The sequence below is a fragment of the Drosophila subpulchrella genome, unplaced genomic scaffold (genome assembly GCF_014743375.2).
Source record: "Drosophila subpulchrella strain 33 F10 #4 breed RU33 unplaced genomic scaffold, RU_Dsub_v1.1 Primary Assembly Seq117, whole genome shotgun sequence".
Lineage (NCBI taxonomy): Eukaryota > Metazoa > Arthropoda > Insecta > Diptera > Drosophilidae > Drosophila > Drosophila subpulchrella.
The window spans coordinates 294,996-317,552 of record NW_023665459.1 but is presented as its reverse complement, the minus strand read 5'-3'; the positions used below and the strand labels follow the sequence as shown (position 1 = coordinate 317,552).

At 42.5% G+C, this 22,557-nt stretch overlaps 1 long non-coding RNA gene across 3 annotated transcripts; it reads left to right on the top strand.

The window, feature by feature from the left end:
* Positions 1 to 11,301: 11,301 nt before the first annotated feature.
* LOC119558614 lies at positions 11,302 to 19,059 on the top strand. 3 transcript variants are annotated; one of them, XR_005220309.1, is made up of 4 exons: positions 11,302 to 11,428; positions 11,648 to 11,910; positions 11,972 to 12,127; positions 12,182 to 12,619. It is a non-coding gene; the product is annotated as an uncharacterized LOC119558614 (long non-coding RNA). The 3 variants fall into 3 exon arrangements; XR_005220308.1 differs by adding an exon at positions 18,341 to 19,059 and having other exon boundaries at positions 11,309 to 11,428; positions 11,648 to 12,127; positions 12,182 to 12,383; XR_005220307.1 differs by having other exon boundaries at positions 11,648 to 12,127.
* Positions 19,060 to 22,557: the final 3,498 nt, after the last annotated feature.

Genomic DNA, 22,557 nt, shown 5'->3' with positions numbered 1-22,557 from the left:
CAAATATCCTCCCCATGGAACCGTCAGAAAGCATCACAAACCCACAGGAGCTGGACGAAACAGTATACAAATTTACAGAGGCATGCAACACTGCCTTCAAATTGGCATGCCCCACAGAGAAACCAAGGGGAAGGAAAAAACCCCCCTGGTGGACCCAACAACTATCAATCCTCAGAAACAACTGCAGATGCCTGTTTAACAGAGCAAAGGCGGGAAATGAGGACACTAATTGGCTGAACTACAAGTATGAACTAGCCTCTTACAAAAAGGCCATTAGAAGTGCAAAACGATCGGCATGGCTGACCTTCTGCTCTGACATAGAAAAAACAACTGATGCCGCAAGGCTCAGAAAAATACTCTCTAAGACAGCCGCGCCTTCGGGCTATCTTCAAAAAGCAAATGGATCATGGTCAGACTCCAGTAAAGAGTCCTTAGACCTGCTCCTAGACGCTCACTTCCCGGGGAGCCAACAATCAGGTCATCCTCCTGAAAGAGGAGCAGGAGAGGGAATCGAATTAGATCCACTCCTATCAAACCGCAACATGAAATGGTCCATTCACAGTTTCAAACCATACAAATTGCCGGGACCAGACGGGTTAACACCGGCTCACATCCAACAAGCAAGACAGATAGCCATTAACTGGTTGAAAAAAATCTTCCAATCCATCCTGGCGGTAGGAGAACTACCAACAGCATGGCAAGAAACAAAGGTGGTATTCATTCCCAAGGCAGGGAAGACCACTCACACCACAGCAAAGGATTTTAGGCCAATAAGCCTAACATCATTCCTGCTTAAGAGCTTTGAAAGAATGATAAGCCTACACATAAGGGCCACCATAGACCCGACACAAATTTCAGAAGCACAGCAGGCTTACCCCAAAGGTAAGTCAACCGAATCGGCGCTACACTTGGTGGTAGGCAGCATCGAGAAATCACTCAGCATCAAGGAATACACACTGATCGCCTTCCTGGATATAGAGGGAGCCTTCAATAATGTGCTCCCCACTGCTATAACAGAATCTCTCAGAGAACTAGGGGTTGAGCCGCCAATAGTGAGGCTAATCCATAAATTGCTGATAAGCAGAATGGTCACAGCCACACTAGGGACCAGACTAGACTAGTGAACAGAGGCACCCCGCAAGAAGGTGTACTATCACCGCTCTTGTGGAATATCGCAGTAAATAAACTACTGCGGATTCTGGAAGGAGGAGGTTCTAAGGTCGTGCCATACGCAGACGACGTCGCCATCATCTTTAATGGAAAATATCCACAAACACTTTGCGATCTTATGACCGCTAAACTTAAAATACTATCGGAATGGACGATAGCGAACGGACTCGGGGTAAATACCTCGAAAACAGAACTTGTTCTATTTACAAATAGGTACAAAATTCCACAACTTAACCCACCCATTCTAAACAATTGTAATCTCTCTTTTAGCGATCACGCCAGGTACTTGGGGTTAGTACTAGATAAGCGCCTCGAATGGGGCTTTAACAACCAAGAGAGAGCCAAAAAAGCGACCATTGCACTTTACTCCTGTAAAAAAGCAATTGGGCTAAGATGGGGCATGTCCCCAAGAATAGTCAACTGGATACACACAGCGGTAGTCAAGCCAATCCTCTGTGGTGGACCGCCTTGCACAAACAATGCATACTGACTCCGCTAAACAAAGTACAGCGAATGGCGGCTTTGTGTATTAGTGGAGCCCTTCGAACCACCCCGAATGAAGCGCTGAATGCGATCTTGAACCTACCTAGCCTGGACTTAGCAGGCATGGAAAGGGCCAAATCGGCAGCTATTCGACTGAGGGACACAGGGCAGTGGAAAGCCCAATTTTATGGCCATGCTAAAATTGTCCAGCATGATAAATCGATTCCGAAGATCACGGATCTATGCAAATCCATTGAATATAGTCACACACCCTTTGAGGCCCTGATTCCTGATAGAGAGGAATGGGAACAGGGCCGACCGGGCACGACGGACGCAATCTGTTTCTATACAGATGGCTCCAAAATAGAAGGACACGCTGGCGGAGATGTATACTCCGAACAATTAGATATCAGGAAGTCATTCAGGCTCCCGGACCACTGTAGCGTCTTTCAGGCGGAGATCCACGCTATAAAAGAAGCACTAACCTGTTTAGGGAACTTTAGCCTCCAGAGAGGACACCTAAACATATAAATTGACAGCCAAGCGGCTATTAAATCGATCTACTCGACAAACACCAACTCCCGTACAATAGCAGACTGTCGCAGATCTCTCCACGAGATGGCAAACCAGTTTACTATCAGCCTAATATGTGTTCCGGGTCACCGGGACATCGTACTGCATACTGCAACTGCATAGCGGACGAATTAGCCAGGCAGGGCACCACCAAGCCTCTCCTCCCAGGAGAGGAGAATGTTGGTATGCCCATGGCTACTTGCAAGCTAAATATAAAAAACTACTTCAACACAGTAGCCAACACCCATTGGCAAAACGCACCACAGTGTCGCATCTCTCACCAGACATGGCCTGTGATAAACAACAAAAAAACCTCGGAGTTACTCAAACTCAGCCGCACAGAATGTGGCATGTTGATTCGAGCTCTTACAGGCCACTGGCTTGTTGGCGCACATGCCGGCAGGCTAAAAGCCCCGCAAAATGATTTCTGCAGAAGCTGTAGGGATGAGGAAGAAGAGGAAACGGTAGAACACCTTCTCTGCTTCTGCCCAGCCCTATGCAGACTCAGACTGAAACAATTAAGAAGCCCCTTCTTCGACAATCTTACCGAAATATCGGAGATTGATCTGAAAAACATAAGTGCCTTTATTAAATCTTCCGGATGGAAGATATGTTGATCAGCTTAACACAGGCTGAAACTACTAGAAACGGGACCCTAGAGAAGGAAAAAACGAGATCATGCGGTATCACAATGGACCCAGTGTGTCGGACTATAGTCCGACAGCCGCCCTAACCTAACCTAACCTAACCTAACATTTTTAAAAAAAATCACATTGTGTTTTTTACTCAAGAAGTAAAAATTATGTAGTCGGATATTCTTCGCTTTAGAAAGGGTATAGGTGCAGTTTCACGCGCCAACAGCTAAGAGAAAACAAAAGAAATCAAGTAAAGGGGTGAGAAAAAGACTTGGTGCATTCTGTTTGAGTGATTGAAAGCGAAGCATCCATTTTAATTGTGCGCAGCAGAGTTACTTTAATAGTTTCTTTAAGTTAATATAATAAAGTCAGGTAAGTGTTACGTTAAGTTTGAGATGTTGTGCATTGATCTTAGTTTAAAGTACGTAAGTTTTGAAGGTATTCAATGGGTTCCGTTAGCCGAAAGTGGATGACGAAATGTTCTGTGGCCAAAAAAATCCCGCAAAGGGCTTATACACAGCTCTAAAAGGTAAATATACAAATAAACAAGTAAAGCACATATTTTAATCATATGCCCATACATTTTTTTAGGAGCGATGGCCAAGGATTCGGAGGACCCGGACAAAGGTTTAAGGAAAGCGATGACCAATGTGAAAAGCCAGTAACGTAACATAAAACTAGGCTTACTATAATAATTGTCCTTTAACAGATAACCTAAATAACAATATTTTATTAAAATTAATTTAAAAGTAAAAAAAAAAATGTATGTATTTTAAATTCTATATTTACATAAGTGAAGACTCAATGAAAAATTCTGATTTTCACAAGTGATTTCACTTGGGACGTGTCACTTGCAAGTGATTTCATAAGTGAAAACACTTGGAAAAATTCTGATTTTCACAAGTGACTTCACTTGTGACGTGTCATCGGCACGTGACAGGCCATAGAAAAAATGAGTATAAGAAACAAGTAAAAACCCGTGGGACTTCGAAAAATTTTCACTTGTGAAAATGCCGACATCCCATACAATTTTCTATATGGAGCGTCACTTGTTCTTCACTCGTGCAAGAAGACATGTCCCACGGGATTCACAAGGTGATTCACAAGTGAAACTTTTTTTTTTGGAACTAAGGGAGGCGACCGGGTGTGTTGGTATTGATGACTGTGCTCTGTCGGTGTGAGAGCACGTATTGGGGGCACAAACGGAGACGATCGCAATTTGTGTTAGATAGAGTGATGGGTGTTATGCTTTATAACTAACAATTGAAAGATCAAACTGAGATTTTTAAACTTCAAGCAAGAGTCCGCTCATGGGCCACCATGTTCAATTGTGACGCCGTGCCGAATATGCTCTATACGGATGTCATCGTAAGAGGGGCCCTTGGGAGTAATTAAACGACTGAAGTTCAAATATAACTGTTTAGCCTTTAATTCATTAGCTTATAATGTGTACACTTCACTCTTGTTCATTAATTACCTTTACAAACAAATGGGTCGCAATGGACAGAAAAGTAAAAAAAGACAATGTTGTTCTGGTCGCTGAAGCTGAAGTTCTCGTAGCTAAAACTAGAGTTCAAAGTTCTCATAGACTACCATGGTACACACAAGGACTAAAAAAATACAAAAACCTCCGAAATAAATTCTATAAGCGCTACATAGAAAGCGGTGAAGCTGCTGACTTTGATCGGTACAAACAACATAAGCGTGAGTTTGAGTTCCTCAATAAATTCTTATACAGCCAATATATTGCTGATATAGAGGGTAAACTAATTACCAATCCGAAATCATTCTGGCACTTTGTCAATTCTAAACGTACAACCTCCTACTTTCCTTCCCATATGTCATATGAAAGTCTTTCAGTTTCTTCTGATATTGGGGTCGCTAATCTATTTGCTAAGTACTTTGCATCTAACTTTGAACCGAGCTCGCTGTGGAATGACGATGATTCACTCGGTGCCATTGCCACGATGCTAAATATCAGACTCCAGTAAAGAGTCCTTAGACCTGCTCCTAGACGCTCACTTCCCGGGGAGCCAACAATCAGGTCATCCTCCTGAAAGAGGAGCAGGAGAGGGAAACGAAATAGATCCACTCCTATCAAACCGCAACATGAAATGGTCCATTCACAGTTTCAAACCATACAAATTGCCGGGACCAGACGGGATAACACCGGCTCACATCCAACAAGCAAGACAGATAGCCATTAACTGGTTGAAAAAAATCTTCCAATCCATCCTGGCGGTAGGAGAACTACCAACAGCATGGCAAGAAACAAAGGTGGTATTCATTCCCAAGGCAGGGAAGACCACTCACACCACAGCAAAGGATTTTAGGCCAATAAGCCTAACATCATTCCTGCTTAAGAGCTTTGAAAGAATGATAAGCCTACACATAAGGGCCACCATAGACCCGACACAAATTTCAGAAGCACAGCACGCTTACCCCAAAGGTAAGTCAACCGAATCGGCGCTACACTTGGTGGTAGGCAGCATCGAGAAATCACTCAGCATCAAGGAATACACACTGATCGCCTTCCTGGATATAGAGGGAGCCTTCAATAATGTGCTCCCCACTGCTATAACAGAATCTCTCAGAGAACTAGGGGTTGAGCCGCCAATAGTGAGGCTAATCCATAAATTGCTGATAAGCAGAATGGTCACAGCCACACTAGGGACCAGACTAGACTAGTGAACAGAGGCACCCCGCAAGAAGGAGTACTATCACCGCTCTTGTGGAATATCGCAGTAAATAAACTACTGCGGATTCTGGAAGGAGGAGGTTCTAAGGTCATGCCATACGCAGACGACGTCGCCATCATCTTTAATGGAAAATATCCACAAACACTTTGCGATCTTATGACCGCTAAACTTAAAATACTATCGGAATGGACGATAGCGAACGGACTCGGGGTAAATACCTCGAAAACAGAACTTGTTCTATTTACAAATAGGTACAAAATTCCACAACTTAACCCACCCATTCTAAACAATTGTAATCTCTCTTTTAGCGATCACGCCAGGTACTTGGGGTTAGTACTAGATAAGCGCCTCGAATGGGGCTTTAAAAACCAAGAGAGAGCCAAAAAAGCGACCATTGCACTTTACTCCTGTAAAAAAGCAATTGGACTAAGATGGGGCATGTCCCCAAGAATAGTCAACTGGATACACACAGCGGTAGTCAAGCCAATCCTCTGTGGTGGACCGCCTTGCACAAACAATGCATACTGACTCCGCTAAACAAAGTACAGCGAATGGCGGCTTTGTGTATTAGTGGAGCCCTTCGAACCACCCCGAATGAAGCGCTGAATGCGATCTTGAACCTACCTAGCCTGGACTTAGCAGGCATGGAAAGGGCCAAATCGGCAGCTATTCGGCTGAGGGACACAGGGCAGTGGAAAGCCCAATTTTATGGCCATGCTAAAATTCTCCAGCATGATAAATCGATTCCGAAGATCACGGATCTATGCAAATCCATTGAATATAGTCACACACCCTTTGAGGCCCTGATTCCTGATAGAGAGGAATGGGAACAGGGCCGACCGGGCACGACGGACGCAATCTGTTTCTATACAGATGGCTCCAAAATAGAAGGACACGCTGGCGGAGATGTATACTCCGAACAATTAGATATCAGGAAGTCATTCAGGCTCCCGGACCACTGTAGAGTCTTTCAGGCGGAGATCCACGCTATAAAAGAAGCACTAACCTGTTTAGGGAACTTTAGCCTCCAGAGAGGACACCTAAACATATATATTGACAGCCAAGCGGCTATTAAATCGATCTACTCGACAAACACCAACTCCCGTACAATAGCAGACTGTCGCAGATCTCTCCACGAGATGGCAAACCAGTTTACTATCAGCCTAATATGTGTTCCGGGTCACCGGGACATCGTACTGCATACTGCAACTGCATAGCGGACGAATTAGCCAGGCAGGGCACCACCAAGCCTCTCCTCCCAGGAGAGGAGAATGTTGGTATGCCCATGGCTACTTGCAAGCTAAATATAAAAAACTACTTCAACACAGTAGCCAACACCCATTGGCAAAACGCACCACAGTGTCGCATCTCTCACCAGACATGGCCTGTGATAAACAACAAAAAAACCTCGGAGTTACTCAAACTCAGCCGCACAGAATGTGGCATGTTGATTCGAGCTCTTACAGGCCACTGGCTTGTTGGCGCACATGCCGGCAGGCTAAAAGCCCCGCAAAATGATTTCTGCAGAAGCTGTAGGGATGAGGAAGAAGAGGAAACGGTAGAACACCTTCTCTGCTTCTGCCCAGCCCTATGCAGACTCAGACTGAAACAATTAAGAAGCCCCTTCTTCGACAATCTTACCGAAATATCGGAGATTGATCTGAAAAACATAAGTGCCTTTATTAAATCTTCCGGATGGAAGACATGTTGATCAGCTTAACACAGGCTGAAACTACTAGAAACGGGACCCTAGAGAAGGAAAAAACGAGATCATGCGGTATCACAATGGACCCAGTGTGTTGGACTATAGTCCGACAGCCGCCCTAACCTAACCTAACCTAACCTAACATTTTTAAAAAAAATCACATTGTGTTTTTTACTCAAGAAGTAAAAATTATGTAGTCGGATATTCTTCGCTTTAGAAAGGGTATAGGTGCAGTTTCACGCGCCAACAGCTAAGAGAAAACAAAATAAATCAAGTAAAGGGGTGAGAAAAAGACTTGGTGCATTCTGTTTGAGTGATTGAAAGCGAAGCATCCATTTTAATTGTGCGCAGCAGAGTTACTTTAATAGTTTCTTTAAGTTAATATAATAAAGTCAGGTAAGTGTTACGTTAAGTTTGAGATGTTGTGCATTGATCTTAGTTTAAAGTACGTAAGTTTTGAAGGTATTCAATGGGTTCCGTTAGCCGAAAGTGGATGACGAAATGTTCTGTGGCCAAAAAAATCCCGCAAAGGGCTTATACACAGCTCTAAAAGGTAAATATACAAATAAACAAGTAAAGCGCATATTTTAATCATATGCCCATACATTTTTTTAGGAGCGATGGCCAAGGATTCGGAGGACCCGGACAAAGGTTTAAGGAAAGCGATGACCAATGTAAAAAGCCAGTAACGTAACATAAAACTAGGCTTACTATAATAATTGTCCTTTAACAGATAACCTAAATAACAATATTTTATTAAAATTAATTTAAAAGTAAAAAAAAAAGTATGTATTTTAAATTCTATATTTACATAAGTGAAGACTCAATGAAAAATTCTGATTTTCACAAGTGATTTCACTTGGGACGTGTCACTTGCAAGTGATTTCATAAGTGAAAACACTTGGAAAAATTCTGATTTTCACAAGTGACTTCACTTGGGACGTGTCATCGGCACGTGACAGGCCATAGAAAAAATGAGTATAAGAAACAAGTAAAAACCCGTGGGACTTCGAAAAATTTTCACTTGTGAAAATGCCGACATCCCATACAATTTTCTATATGGAGCGTCACTTGTTCTTCACTCGTGCAAGAAGACATGTCCCACGGGATTCACAAGGTGATTCACAAGTGAAACTTTTTTTTTTGGAACTAAGGGAGGCGACCGGGTGTGTTGGTATTGATGACTGTGCTCTGTCGGTGTGAGAGCACGTATTGGGGGCACAAACGGAGACGATCGCAATTTGTGTTAGATAGAGTGATGGGTGTTATGCTTTATAACTAACAATTGAAAGATCAAACTGAGATTTTTAAACTTCAAGCAAGAGTCCCCTCATGGGCCACCATGTTCAATTGTGACGCCGTGCCGAATATGCTCTATACGGATGTCATCGTAAGAGGGGCCCTTGGGAGTAATTAAACGACTGAAGTTCAAATATAACTGTTTAGCCTTTAATTCATTAGCTTATAATGTGTACACTTCACTCTTGTTCATTAATTACCTTTACAAACAAATGGGTCGCAATGGACAGAAAAGTAAAAAAAGACAATGTTGTTCTGGTCGCTGAAGCTCGTAGTTCTCTCTTTTTTTTTTGTCGCAAGTTCTATAGAGTAGCCGGATGTCCTGACCTTCGTATTCAGTTGGCAGGGCTATCAGCTGAGTATACGAACCAAGTACCGTGGGACTGAACAGTACTAATTGCAGGAGCAATATGCAGCGCGTTGATCTGCATCGGCTTAACCTATCGGCGAGTCACCCAGGCCAGAAGAACTGCGGGCCAGTTAGAAGAGATGATTGCCCAAATAGGGTCGGCCGAGGGCGGCCTCATTCCTGAGGGGGGCAGCTAACTAAGTTAACCGGCCGACGGCGATGACCGTCCAAACTGCTGACACAGCGCCTGGCCGGATGCCCATGCATAGCCGGCAAACACAGCATATTTGCGTGGCCGCTATGAAGTACAATTTTTGTTAGCTTTAAGTCAGTTCCCTTTTGGGATTCAGAAAATACAGAACAGAAGTTCTGTTAAATTTGTATTGATTTGATCTTGAATGAGTCTCTAGGCCAGCAAGGAAAGGAGGATAGTTTCCTCCCAGTGTAATCTTCATAATTCTGCAACAGATGTTTTACGGCCAACCGGCTGGTCTAAGAAGAAACTGTAGAGAGGAACACCCTCGCGCCCACCTACGTTTTAACGTAGCTCTCTACTAATACAACAACTCAGCATTGGATTACCAACGGCCAGCCGGCCCTTCAAAATTGTGACTGCAGCGAGGGACTGAAAAAATACTTGTATTTTTATCGATTTTGAACGCCCTATATGTACTTTTTAAAAATGGTTTTTAGGCATTTAAGTATCTTTTGTTCATAAAGCCAAGTACTCAGATCGGCTAAGAGTTTCACTAGTCGAAAAATCTTATTCCTTGTAGTGTGACCGAAGTTTTCAAAGTTCACCCGCAATGCATGTGGCATGGTCTTACTGTCAAGCAGCTGGGCTTGTTGTCAAACGGAAAACAAATCAATTTGAGCAATTTAAAAAAGAAGAGTCTGCTGGTGCACAAAGAAATTAAAATAAAAATAAATGAAATTTTTAACGAATGTTTTTATTTATGTAAATAAGAAGTTAAACGCTTTATTCTCGTCCCACGTATGCTCCGCCATCTTTCCCGCGCCATCTGTAGTCCAGCTCCTAGCTGGCTCCTGGCTGGTGATAGCTCCTCCAGGTGTCCCTTAGCGGGCGACCTTATTTTCTCCTCCCTATAGAAACCTGCGCGTCCTCCATCTCCGCTTTAGCCGTCAAGTAGCTGGTGGAGGTGGAGTCCTCAATGGAGAGCTCGTTGGAGATCGAGCGATGTCCCATGTTCCTTCCCACTGGGGGATTCTCTAGTGGGTGGTGATAGCTCCTCCAGGTGTCCCTTAGCGGGCGACCTTATTTTCTCCTCCCTATAGAAACCTGCGCGTCCTCCATCTCCGCTTTAGCCGTCAAGTAGCTGGTGGAGGTGGAGTCGTCAATGGAGAGCTCGTTGGAGATCGAGCGATGTCCCATGTTCCTTCCCACTGGGGGGATTCTCTAGTGGATCTCCTCCAGCGCTTCAACTATTCTGCGGATTTGCCCCGGTGCAACGGGGCCACAACGCGTTGTGGTATTGCTTCCTGTCTGTCAAGTCCCACAATAAAGAGCAATAGCTTGGATTAGGCTTCCTTTTTCATCTGCACTGACCTCCTTAAGCCGATTTTGGTGTTTTTCTTCCATTTTTAATTTTTAAATTCCCCACCGCTTCTGCACGAACACCGCCAAAGATTAAATTTCTTATTCTTTGGGCCGCGGGTAACGGCGTTCATCGAAAATTCACTCCCGAAATCTGGTATTTTTTCTGGTATTTCCTTAGCTCATCTGAGTACCGCGCTGAAAAACAGACCCGACGAAAAGCTTTAGCCGCCTGTTTGCCTCTCGCTCACTCCTATGGTTAGCTCGCGGTTTTACTCAGATCGGCTTAAGAGTCGAAAAATCTTATTTTTTGTAGAGTGACCGAAGTTCTCAAAGTTGACCCGCATTACATTCAGCATGGTCTTACTGTCAAGCATCTGGGTTTGTTGCCAAACGGAAAACAAATCAACTGGAGAGATTTAAAAAGGAGAAGTCTGCTGGTACACAAAAAAATTAAAATAAAAATAAATGGAATGTTCAACGAATGTTTTTATTTATGTAAATTAGTAGTTTAAAGCTTCCTTCTCGTCCCACAGATGCTTCTCCATTTTTTCCGCTCCACCGCAGTCCAGCTCCGAGTCCCAATAGGCATATTGGACCTTGAGGAAGTGGGACCCGGATTAGGAACGGGATTGCTCTTATGAACATTTTTCGTATCGTCGTACGTATTTGTCGTATGGGATGTGACATGTCCTTGGGGATTTCATGTGTGACCAAAAAATAAAATGTTATCTATAAAATGTAAAAAAGTCTTCCAAAATAAAACTAATTTATTATTTGCTTAAATTTTTTTTATAATTCTTTTTGCGACTTTTAATTTTTTGTTCTTTTTTAGCTTTAATTTTTTGAATTTATTGGATTGCCTTGCGAAAACATTTGTCAGGGTCTTCGGGCAGTCAATTAATATTACTGAAAATAAACACAGGAAGCGCTGCGGTAAGGGGCGAACCAATAAAAACTGTAAGTAAACAGTTTACATAATTTAATTGGTTCACATTAATGAATTATAGTATCACTTACTTGACTTAAACTTATAAACGCATTTGTAAACGAAAAATTGCCGGCGCACTTATTTAAAAACGGTTAATTTCTGTCGGCTAACGCCGAAAGAATGAGCAATGTCAAGCCCTTTTTCTCTCACTCCATTATGCGTTTTTTGTTTTCTCTTGCTTTTCCTAGGCGGATTAACAAGAAGAGAGAATAACGGAGACACCGAACTCTGAGAGCGCTGATTAAAGGCAAACAACACTAGATTATAAGACAAATAAAATGAAGGGAAATTGTTACGAACTGCTTATTTTTCGGTGGCAGTGCTGCTAGCTCAGTCTTATCTAAAGGCAGAGTACCCCAAATACCACAGCTTGCAACATAAGTATCGACAACTCCGCTGTCTCACATCTCTAAACTATCGGTCATCTCAAAAAACAAAAATGTAAACAAAGGTAAATACCTACAAGTATTGACTTAAAAATGGGTTAAATTTTGTGGCTATTGATGACTTAGCCAAGCGCTCCCACCCAACCATGGATGCTCTTAAGATGCGGAAGGGCACCACCCATTCTCGGTCGGTTGCCCCCTTCTCGCGATTACGACTGTTCCATCTCCCCCACTGGGTAAACTCACTCACATTGTGGGTTTTACAAATGTTTAATGAATATGGTAAGTACAATCATTTATATTCCAGCTCCTCTTAACCGATCTATCCTTCTTCAGCCTTTAAGACCGAAACTTGGCCGACGTCTTCAATATTTACGCGGTCAAAGCAGAGGATTTGAAAAAGGCGCCGCGAAAAGTTATGCACTTATTTTTAGAGCTCGCATGGAAACACGGCCCTCAAAAGGAACACACGCTATGCGCGAGTTATGGTATCTTCCGCTGTTTGGTAGTGGTCCAAGGGGGTTCCAGTTATCCGTCAGTAAGTCCTCAGAATTGATACTTTGAATCTCAAGATCGATATTTGCTGAAATTAAATACGATTTGAATAGAGTAAAAACGTTTAAGTGAATTTCTAGACTTATTCATATATTGTTCAGCAGTGGCCGAGAAGCCGCCGCTGCCGAAAATGCACATAAAATCTAATATACTATACATAAGGGCTTATACAGTAATACAAGATGAAATAAAGAATAATTAGCCAGCAATCCGTTCGAAGTGTCCGCTCGTGTCATATTTCCTGTAGTCGGGGCATCCTGTTGCGATGTCAGCAAAACGATAGCGGGGCAACGACTCGAGTGGGTCGTTGCTGGGTATATACAATGTTTCGGCTTGCAACATAACTGCATCCAGATGTGTGGGTCAAAGTGCCCACCCAGTCAGCGTACCATTTCTAGGGTAACTCTGGGAGGTTTAGCCGCAGGCTCGTTGCCAACCGACTGGTCGGTAACTTCTCCCCTCCTGGATTGAAGTGACGGCCAAAGCGAAGGAGTGGACGTCACGAAACTCGGTTCTGGGATGGTAGCGAATACAATTTTCTTTTTTGTATGTATCAAAAGGATTGATACCAAGACTCCAACTAATAATAATAGATATACAGCTCCAAAACTAGTAGTCGTTAACTTTTTCCAATAAACAATGGAATTGGAAGCATTGATGGTACGCAAATTAAGTTTCTGTAAATTAATATCTTCAATGTGATCGGTGAAGTTGATATTTTGAATAACCGGAACTGTAGCTTCTATCTTTTCCTTGAATTGTGACAATTCTTTGTCATAGGGTATTTGGTTGATGTATATTCTCAGTTTTTGAACGTAACTAGAGAAGATCCCTTTACAGAAATATTAGTCGTACAATTAGATTCAATGGTAGAGTTATTTGTGTTCAAAATTAAGATGTATGCTGCTTCTATTTCCGTAATTATTTCTTGGATTCCAACATCTTTGACTTTTCAATTTGCAGTATTTAACGTGAATATATTATCAAGGCATTCGGTTTTAAGATTGTTTTTGGTTGAAATAGAGTTTTCACAGATAAAATACTTATGCACCCTATTACATTTGTTTGTGAAATAATATACGTCTTTCGCATTATGGTATGCCATATAGTTGGGTAAGATTAAAAATTTGGATTCGTTCATAGGTAAAAGAATAATGTGTGTAAATTGGTAAAAATTTGGTTTAAATGTAGGTATTTATACCCGTTACTCGAAGAGTAAAAGGGTATACTAGATTCGTCGGAAAGTATGTAACAGGCAGAAGGAAGCGTTTCCGACCCCATAAGGTATATAAATTAAGTATTGTAGTTGTAGTCTTTCCTCGCCGCTGTCAGTGATGACGTGGTGTCTAAGCGACGATATTCCAATTGGTGTTGGTGGCCGGTTGGCCGGTGGCTGTCAGTGATGACGTGATGTCTAATTGACGATATTCCAATTGGTGTTGGTGGCCGGTTGGCCGGTGATCCCCAAATGTTGATTTAGGTGGTTTAGGATGGAAGGGTTACTGCCCTTCTTAACCTTCTGGCCTAGAGACTCAGACAGTTTGAAGTGATAAGAAGTTAACGGCAGTTTGCCGGAGTTAAATCAAATGGAGCACAAGCTCTTTATTCAGTGAATGACAAATGATAACTCGAACTTATAAGCTGTACCCTGGCTAAACGTGGACGGCAAGCCGGCCGCTTGTCATACAAAAATGTTGACACTAGCAGAAAGTGCATAACTCACCATGCCAAGAACCAGGCACGGTCCCTAAAGGCGTCTTATGCTGAGTCCGCACATAAAAACACTAGGGTGACCCAAAAACCGCCTAAGATTTGTACCGACTTATAAGTTACTCCTTAACTGTGTTAACTACTCCCCCCTTAGAAGTGTGGCCGTCCTCGGACAACTGGAATTTATCGACGACCTGTTGTGTTTCCCGCGCCTCTCGCTGCCTTCTCAACACTCGGAAGAGTAGGATAGAGCAGCTGATAAGGATGCTGATTCCCACGCCGACAGCGAACCAGATGTTGGTGACTCCAGCCGATTTCACCTCCTCCTCAAGCCCTTGGATAACCTCCAAGTTTTGGTTCATTCCTTGGAGAACGGGCATACTTAGCACTGGATTACGGCCGATGATGTTTAGCAATGGGGATGCCGCCATGCCCGGTGTTTTTTTGATAACTTCACGTTGATTCGAATACTTGGTGCCATTGATAAAAGCTATTCGCTTAAAGGTGATGAGATGTGAGCCGTTGATAGTTATCTCAGGGCCATCGTCAGTGCTGACCCGAGCTGGACACTCGTTGATAATTAGTATTCCGTCGTCTACCAGTGTGATGGGGCTTAGATGGCTGGCCTGCGTTTCGCATCGTGCTATACCTTCTGCATGTAGGCCTCGAGCGCAAGTATCGTGGGCTGCCAGCTTGCAGAAGGATGCGAAAGGTGTTAATACGCATTCAGTGACTGCTAGGACATCATTGTTGCATTCGGCTACTACGTTTTTCTGCAGTGTCAGGATGGTGTGTTGGTGTAATACAGGAAAGATTGTGACCTCTTTACATGTAATTTTAAATTAAGGATATGCAATCAGCACATGGATGATATTATCGGACTGAAGGACTTTAATATTAGATGCCTCTAATAGGCTTATGATAGGGACCTGTGTGGGGTGATCTACTAATACAGACTTCAAATCATCGTGATTGAAAATGGCCGGGCTTATAATATTGGCTTTAGCAAGTGTGACTGTGAGCATTACATTTTGAATTTCGGTTATTAATATTATATTTCTGGCCAAAAGAAGAAGTGTGAAGTGTCAACTATATTGTTTGGTTTTGCTATAATAATTTTATTAACAGTATCTGTGAGCTTGTTGATTTTATCCTGCGTTTGCGTGTTGATGATTACCCGCCTGTTATTTGACTCTATCAGTCGGGACTCGGACATTTTAAGCATTTCAAGGTCAGATGCGGCCGGTGTGCCCGCTACCACCTTAAGTGCGGTACCTAAGAAGTCTAGACTCCTGGCCATCCTATGGTGTATTTTTAACACGGACAATAAGCTTCTAATATGGTCAGTGTCGACCTCTAGCAATTTTCGCATGTGCGACTGTGGGAATAAGTCGGGCAACTTAGCAGTTTCGTCTATCATTGCTGAGAATTCCGTTAAATTGCTTGAGTGCTGCAAAACATGTATCTGTTCCCACACCAGTGCGATCCCATCCGTGACAGGTATGTATTGGGCGTGGGAGTAGTCTGTCACTCTAGCGTCAACTACAGCTAACGTTATCAATACAATTCCTGCGATCCTGTAAGAAAGCGAAAGGTTAAAACTACTGTGCCCCTTATAGGGTGAATATGTGTAAGTGACGGGTGCGTGTGAGCCGATAGAAAAATTAAAAGCGGTTTTATCTGAGGTTGTCCTTATGGACCACCCTCCCTCTAATGAGAACAGACGTTCCCATGTGTGCTTGTACGCGCTCTTCTGTGTACAGTGGAGTTAGTTTATTCCCTAACCTTTTCTTATTTCTAAGGTATACTTTTTCTCCTACCTCAAAAATTAGATTTTGTCTTGTTGGGTTGAACCTATTTGGATTAGCTTGTTGAGCTTTTTCGATTTGTCGTTTTATTGCCAACCTTTGTTCATCGCTGGCTGAGTGCATAGCATCTTTTAATTGCAAATTCGTGACTGAGTGCAGCGTTTTGTTGTACTCTACCGTGGCTGTCATGACGAGTTCGACGGTGTCATTAACTTTTTTGTCAATTGTGTATTACACCTTGCTATCTCCGTTAGGGTGCTGTGAAATCGTTCCACTTGCCCATTGGAGCTACTGTGTAAAGGAGGTGCGTTAACGATGTCTATGCTATACTGATTTTTTAACAATGAATTTATGTTCTCCGAGTTGAATGATGCCTCATTGTCGCAGTATAAGGTCTTGGTTTTAGGAAAAAAATTCACAAGCTGCATGATGGGTCCACGCACGTCTACTTTGGCCCTAGAAGGTTGCTTTACCTCGAACTTTAAGAATTTTTCGACACAGGTTAAAAATAACTTTTTATCTGTGGAGTATATGTCGATATCCGCATACGAAGGGATTGGTGTGACCCCCAAATCCTGCTTCTTGGGGTGTCTGTCGTATTTCGCCCTAGTGCATGTTTTGCAATTATTGACTACCTCATTAGCGAGCTTAGTCATTTTTGGAATATAGTAGTCCTGAAGGACTTGTTTCACATTTTCCTGGGCAGCTCTGTGGGCGCGGTTGTGTTCGCAAGTTATAATTTCAGACTGCTCATTTGCATCTGTGATATCATTCACGAATCTTTTACAGTGCCAGAACTTGGTTGCCGGGAATTCCAGCAACAGGGCATGCTGGATGCAAGCTAATGTATGGAGGTCACAGTGAATGGCGTTCACAACATTCACGTTAACGACCTCTTTAACCAACTCGAGCAGTGAGTCTTTGTTATTGAAATGTATTATGTGGCGGGTTTTGCTCCCGAAAATTATAAAATTTCGCCGTGAAGGCTGGCCTGCTTCTTCCAGAATTATTTGATTCCTGATGCTGCTCAAGGGTTTATCCGTGGATTTGACCGTGTAGGTCAAGAAGACTTCGCTGTCCACAGTGGCAACATCGGATTGGGGTTCATTTTGCATTGAGTTAACGTTTTGTCGGGACAAGGAATCGGCCACAAAATGTTCCTTTCCTGGCTTATAAAATAATTTTGCGTTGTGTTCTTCAATGAATGCCTTCCATCGTTTAATTTTGGCATTAGTATTTCGCTCAGAAACAGCGAACGTGAGAGGTTGATGATCTGTGAAAATTCGAATTTCTTCGGAGCCAAATAGGAAATTTTGTAATTTCCCTATAGCCCAAACAATGGGTAACAATCCCGTTAGTAGTAGGGAAAGATGGGTTCTGGGACAATTAGCATATTAATGGCCCCAAGCCCCCCTCCCCCTCATTAACCTATGCGGGTTCTGGGACAATTAGCATAATCCAATAAATTAACTGATTTTAATGGACTTTGAACTCATAAAAATGTCACGATCATGTCTATAAAGAGTATACTTAATTGCCCCCATCGCCCCCACATCCCCATGTGACAATATTGATCATGTATCCTTCCCCTCATTATGTGCAATTAATAGTCAGGTGAGAAAGGTGCACGTGAGAAAGGTCGCACAACCATAGTATCCAAAGGTTGTTATCTTACAGGAACATATCCGATCATGTTGGGGAAAGGTGTGATCACGTACCCTGTTGCCTCATTATCACAGGTGTTGCTGTGCACGTGTGAAAGGTCGCACACCCAAAGTATTCAAAGATGGTTATCTTAGAGGAACATGTCCGATCATGTTGGGGAATAATGTTTCCTATGATTGTGAAACTAATTTAAAAATCAAAAGAACCCCAATAAAATAAATTTCACAAGGTAATGATTCTCAGATGTGGAATATTTTCAAATACACATTTTTGTTTCCGCCCCAGAAGGTTTAACTGGTAAATTGTCTAAGATTCTCTCCTTTCCACAAGTGGGTCATAAACATGTCATAAAAGGTATTCAAGCAAGAGCTACCCGAACATGCGCACCTGTCAATTACCTGACCGCAACAAAAAGGACACATGCACAAGCCTGAAGGCGCACGCTCATTGACAAGATCATGGGCCTCACGCCAACGACCTCACGGCTGACTGCTAGCTCTAATACGTTTGTTATGTCCCAAAATAGGACTACGTGTGTCCGCGAGTGGGCAGCGCCGGCTAGCTCTAGAGCACTTGGGGTGTGGGTACTCCAACCCTGCCCACACACACGCAACAATAAACAAACAGATGTTTGTACTTCACAACACTTCACGCTGCAACAGCTGCTTTATGACTGGACCAAAACATTGACGAAACTATAAAACTAACACAACACGTGATTATCACAAAACTTATTCCCCGACTTGTTCCTTTTCAGGTCAGAGGACGCCATCAGATCTATTGTGGGCTTTAGGGGGCAAACCCAAAGCCTCTGCGCTCCCACCCAACCGTAGCAGCCGTAGGTGACTCCGACTGCCCCTTGGACCGGTCACCGTGAGACATCTTGGAACCGCTTACATGTTCCCTCCCCTCTGGAAGATATGTCTACTCCATATTCATTATCGTATCATTTATTTACTTAAATTATTTACAGGGCTTCAGCTTCCCGTAAGGAAACCCATCAACCACCGCCCGCCGGGTGCGACAGTCACCAAAGGGATTTACGTAGACTGGTCTGTTCTCTTTATTTCGGTCCCTACCTAAAAGAGCTCTCTTAAGGGGATCCCAGACCCGATTATAACCTATTCGACGCGGTCGCTGGAGAGGATTCCCCGTGGGATTAACAAATACCTGGCTTTGACGGTTTAGATGTCAAGCCTCGCCCAGAAGGAGCGATAAGTGCAAATAACTAAATAAACAAATGTAAAAAAAAAACACTCGCCGTGAATTATTCACATCCGGCAATAAACAGTATAAAATTGGTGATATAATAAATAAATAATAGTGCAATATGGGTAGTATCTATGTGCAATATATATATGTTAATTTTTAAATGTTATATAAGATCCCCTCCCCCAACGAATTTTATGTGAAAAAAATATATAAATAATTAAATAAACAAATAACTAAATAAACTAAGGGACAACACAACATAAAGCTAAAAAGACTGTTTCGCAGTAAGCCGCCGATCTTTTCCAGGTCCGGTTGGTGATGTAATTCCACGTGCTGTGACGCGCAATCGAATCCTCCACCGAATTCTGGGGAGGATTATGCCCCCTCCTGGAGTAAATTCCCAACGCGCGCGGATGATTTCTCGCAGGCACGACAGGTTCCTCCTGGTAGATAGCGCTGGAGGCACCGGGCTCGCCGATGACGTAATCTCCGGCCGAGAACCGGGGTTACTCCAAGAAAAATTTGGCCAGGCCCTAATTAATGGAACCTGGCCACTACCTTCTTCGTCTCTTCTCGCTGGCCTGAAATAAGATTCCTATTGGACTCTCTTTCCCCCCACTAACAGGAACGCACTCACCGTAGGGTCTTGGCCAGTCCGGCTTCAGAGACCGTTCTCCGGCGTCGACGACCGGTGAAAACTTTGCACGAGCGAGTTCACTCCTTTTTATTTATTGCGTTCGAAATTTTTGGCTGCACTTATCTAGGCGCTGATGGCCACTTGCACACCACGACCGCGTGAGGAGATAGTTAATTTCTTGAACCCGCTGCGACTGCGCGCCGCCGACACCAAATCTGAACTGATCTAGTGTCGGCCATTTTCCTCCCGCCAACCTATGCAGATTACGGACCTCGGTTCCCTGCATTCTGGGTCAATGTCCCTATAACCTCCATTTGTCCGGTTTGAATTTGAATTCGCCCCCGAACTGACTCCAATTCTCACGTTGCCCATCACTGGAAACCCTAAACCCACTTCGCATTCCTGGTTTTCTCGATTACTCGATTAGTGAGGGATGGCGACATAACACGTTCCCATAATAGGGGTTGAAATCACGACCGCGCAACAACTCGCAAGTAGCCGACATATCTCAGTCAAGGAAATATTTTCCATTCTCCGTACCTGTAATTTTAACTCGAAATAAAAAGTCAGAAGTTTATTTTGTAGCATAATAATACAATTATTCATTTATTGTGAACATTTTTATTATATAAAGAAATTAATTTTCTGCTTTGATTCCGGCGATTTGCATTGAAGAAGCAGGCCTACGTTTCCGACGTCATTTCTGTATTACAAAATGTAAAGTGTTCACCATAATTCGTAGTTTTGAGATCATGTCCACCTCGATTCATGAACATAGTTTTTGTGTTTTGAAGGTATTGAAAATGCTGACCAATTATCTGTCCTTTAAATTGTTCAATAAATTGGTCAATTTCCTCATGAAATTTCATTTTGCTAATTTTATTTTCTTGTAGGACCTTACACATCTAGTCTCAACTTTAAAATGATGTATAAAAATTATTTTATTGTTTTGGAGCTACTTTTAAAAAATGTCAAAATAATGTATGCATTGTTAAGAGCACAAACCCCGCCCTTAAGGTGTGTTTCACAATAGGGAAACCGGTTTCCTTTAAACCTGTTTAATGACGGACAGCCCATTTCCTCGATATTAATGAGCTGACGACTCCCAAAAAACTTCTGTAGAAATCGTTTCTTTTCCACACCTTTACAAATAATTTGTTTTCCGCTTGTAATTGTCCTTAGATACTTTCGAGTTTGTGGAAAACTATTTTCTCCATCGTTACAAAAAATTTTGTGATGTGTATTGGTTAACCAAATTGCAGTCTTTCGAGATTTTGTATTTAGCAAAGTAAAATCATATGGTGGTTCTATTAAAAAACTATTATTCAAGTTTGGATCTTTTTCGAATACAATTTCAATTTCCTTTAGAATAAAATTATTATTATTATCAAAGAAACCTTGAACATCAATCGAAACAGTATCTTTCAACATTTTTCTAATGTTAAACAACTCGTTGTACTAGTCCGTTTAATGGGTTATATTCAACTAAACGGTCATGTATGAGGAGACAGTAAGCTTGGGTATTTTCATGACTTGGTGTCTTCAGTTCTATTGAAATTCTCACATCAATAGGTCCAGTTTTCACTGATTCGTTTTGATATGAAAGATCAACCACAATAATAGGGGCCTTCAATTTAAATCCATTTGGGGTCAAAAATGGTTGTGATTCACGATTATAGTAACTAGATTGAAATCTTGTATACATTTCATATAGGTGTGCATATTGATTCTTACTAAAATCAACATTTAGATTATCATATGGATATGACTCAGAATTCAAGTGAACTTTCAAGTTTGATAAGTTATTTGTGATATGTTCTCCATTTAGTGTAAACCCAATTATGGCAAATCTTGGTTTTTCGCGGTTAGCCGACAATTTCACATTCCAACTGTGTTGACTTCCATACCCCAATTTGGGGTTAACATATGAATCCCAACTCCGGAATGCAATTGGTAGGTTTACACCACTTTTAATAATATCGTACATCTTAATTTTTGCAAAATCGCTTGGAGTTACATGGGGAATTTTCCAGGTTATATTCGTCATTTCCAACTTAAAAGTTTGTTCATTTCTGGTTTGTTCAAACACATCACCAAAATTCTTCTGTGAATAATCAGTAATGTGAGCCGACGCCAAGGATAGGAATAGATAAAGTATGGGTCCGAACCTGTGAAATTAAACTGTAGCTATTTTTATACCCGTTACTCGTAGAGTAAAAGGGTATACTAGATTCGTCGGAAAGTATGTAACAGGCAGAAGGAAGCGTTTCCGACCCCAAAAAGTATATATATTCTTGATCAGGATCACTAGCCGAGTCGATCTAGCCATGTCCGTCTGTCCGTCTGTCCGTCTGTCCGTCTGTCCGTCTGTCCGTCTGTCCGGATGAACGCTGAGATCTCGGAAACTATGAGAGCTAGGCTATTGAGATTTGGCGAGCAGATTCCTGAGCTTCTTACGCAGCGCAAGTTTGTTTCAGTAGAGTGCCACGCCCACTCTAACGCCCACAAACCGCCCAAAACTGTGGCTCCTACAGTTTTGATTTTAGATAGAAAATTTTAACTGAAATGTATTAGTCTTGTCCATACCTATCGATTGACCCAAAAAAATTTTTTCTACGCCCACTCTAACGCCCACAAACCTCCCAAGAAAAAAAGCTATGACGTCAGAGCCAGACAGTGCGAAATGTTTTTACGCGTGTATGTGTGTGTATGTAAATAGTTGCCGGCCGAACTTAGCGGCAAAGAGAAAAGCACTGCCGGCGCTCAGAAAGAGCAAAGTGCGCGGCTAACTTATTCTATTGAACAATGAATTTGTCACGCCTACCCTAACGCACACAACGCTTAAATCTGTCTTCCGCCGGTAGGTGGCGCATTTAAATCTCGCTTTGCTGCTTGCATATCTCCATTTCCCTTTGGTCGCTTAAGCTGAGTAACGGGTATCTGATAGTCGAGGTACTCGACTATAGCGTTCTCCCTTGTTTGCTTATAGAGAAGGTTCCCACCACCAATGAAATGAACTTAAAACAAGGAAGAATTCTATAGTCGAGTGCCTCGACTATCAGATTTTCGTTACTCAGCTAAAGGGACCAAAGGGAAATGGAGATAAGCAAGCAGCAAAGCAAGAC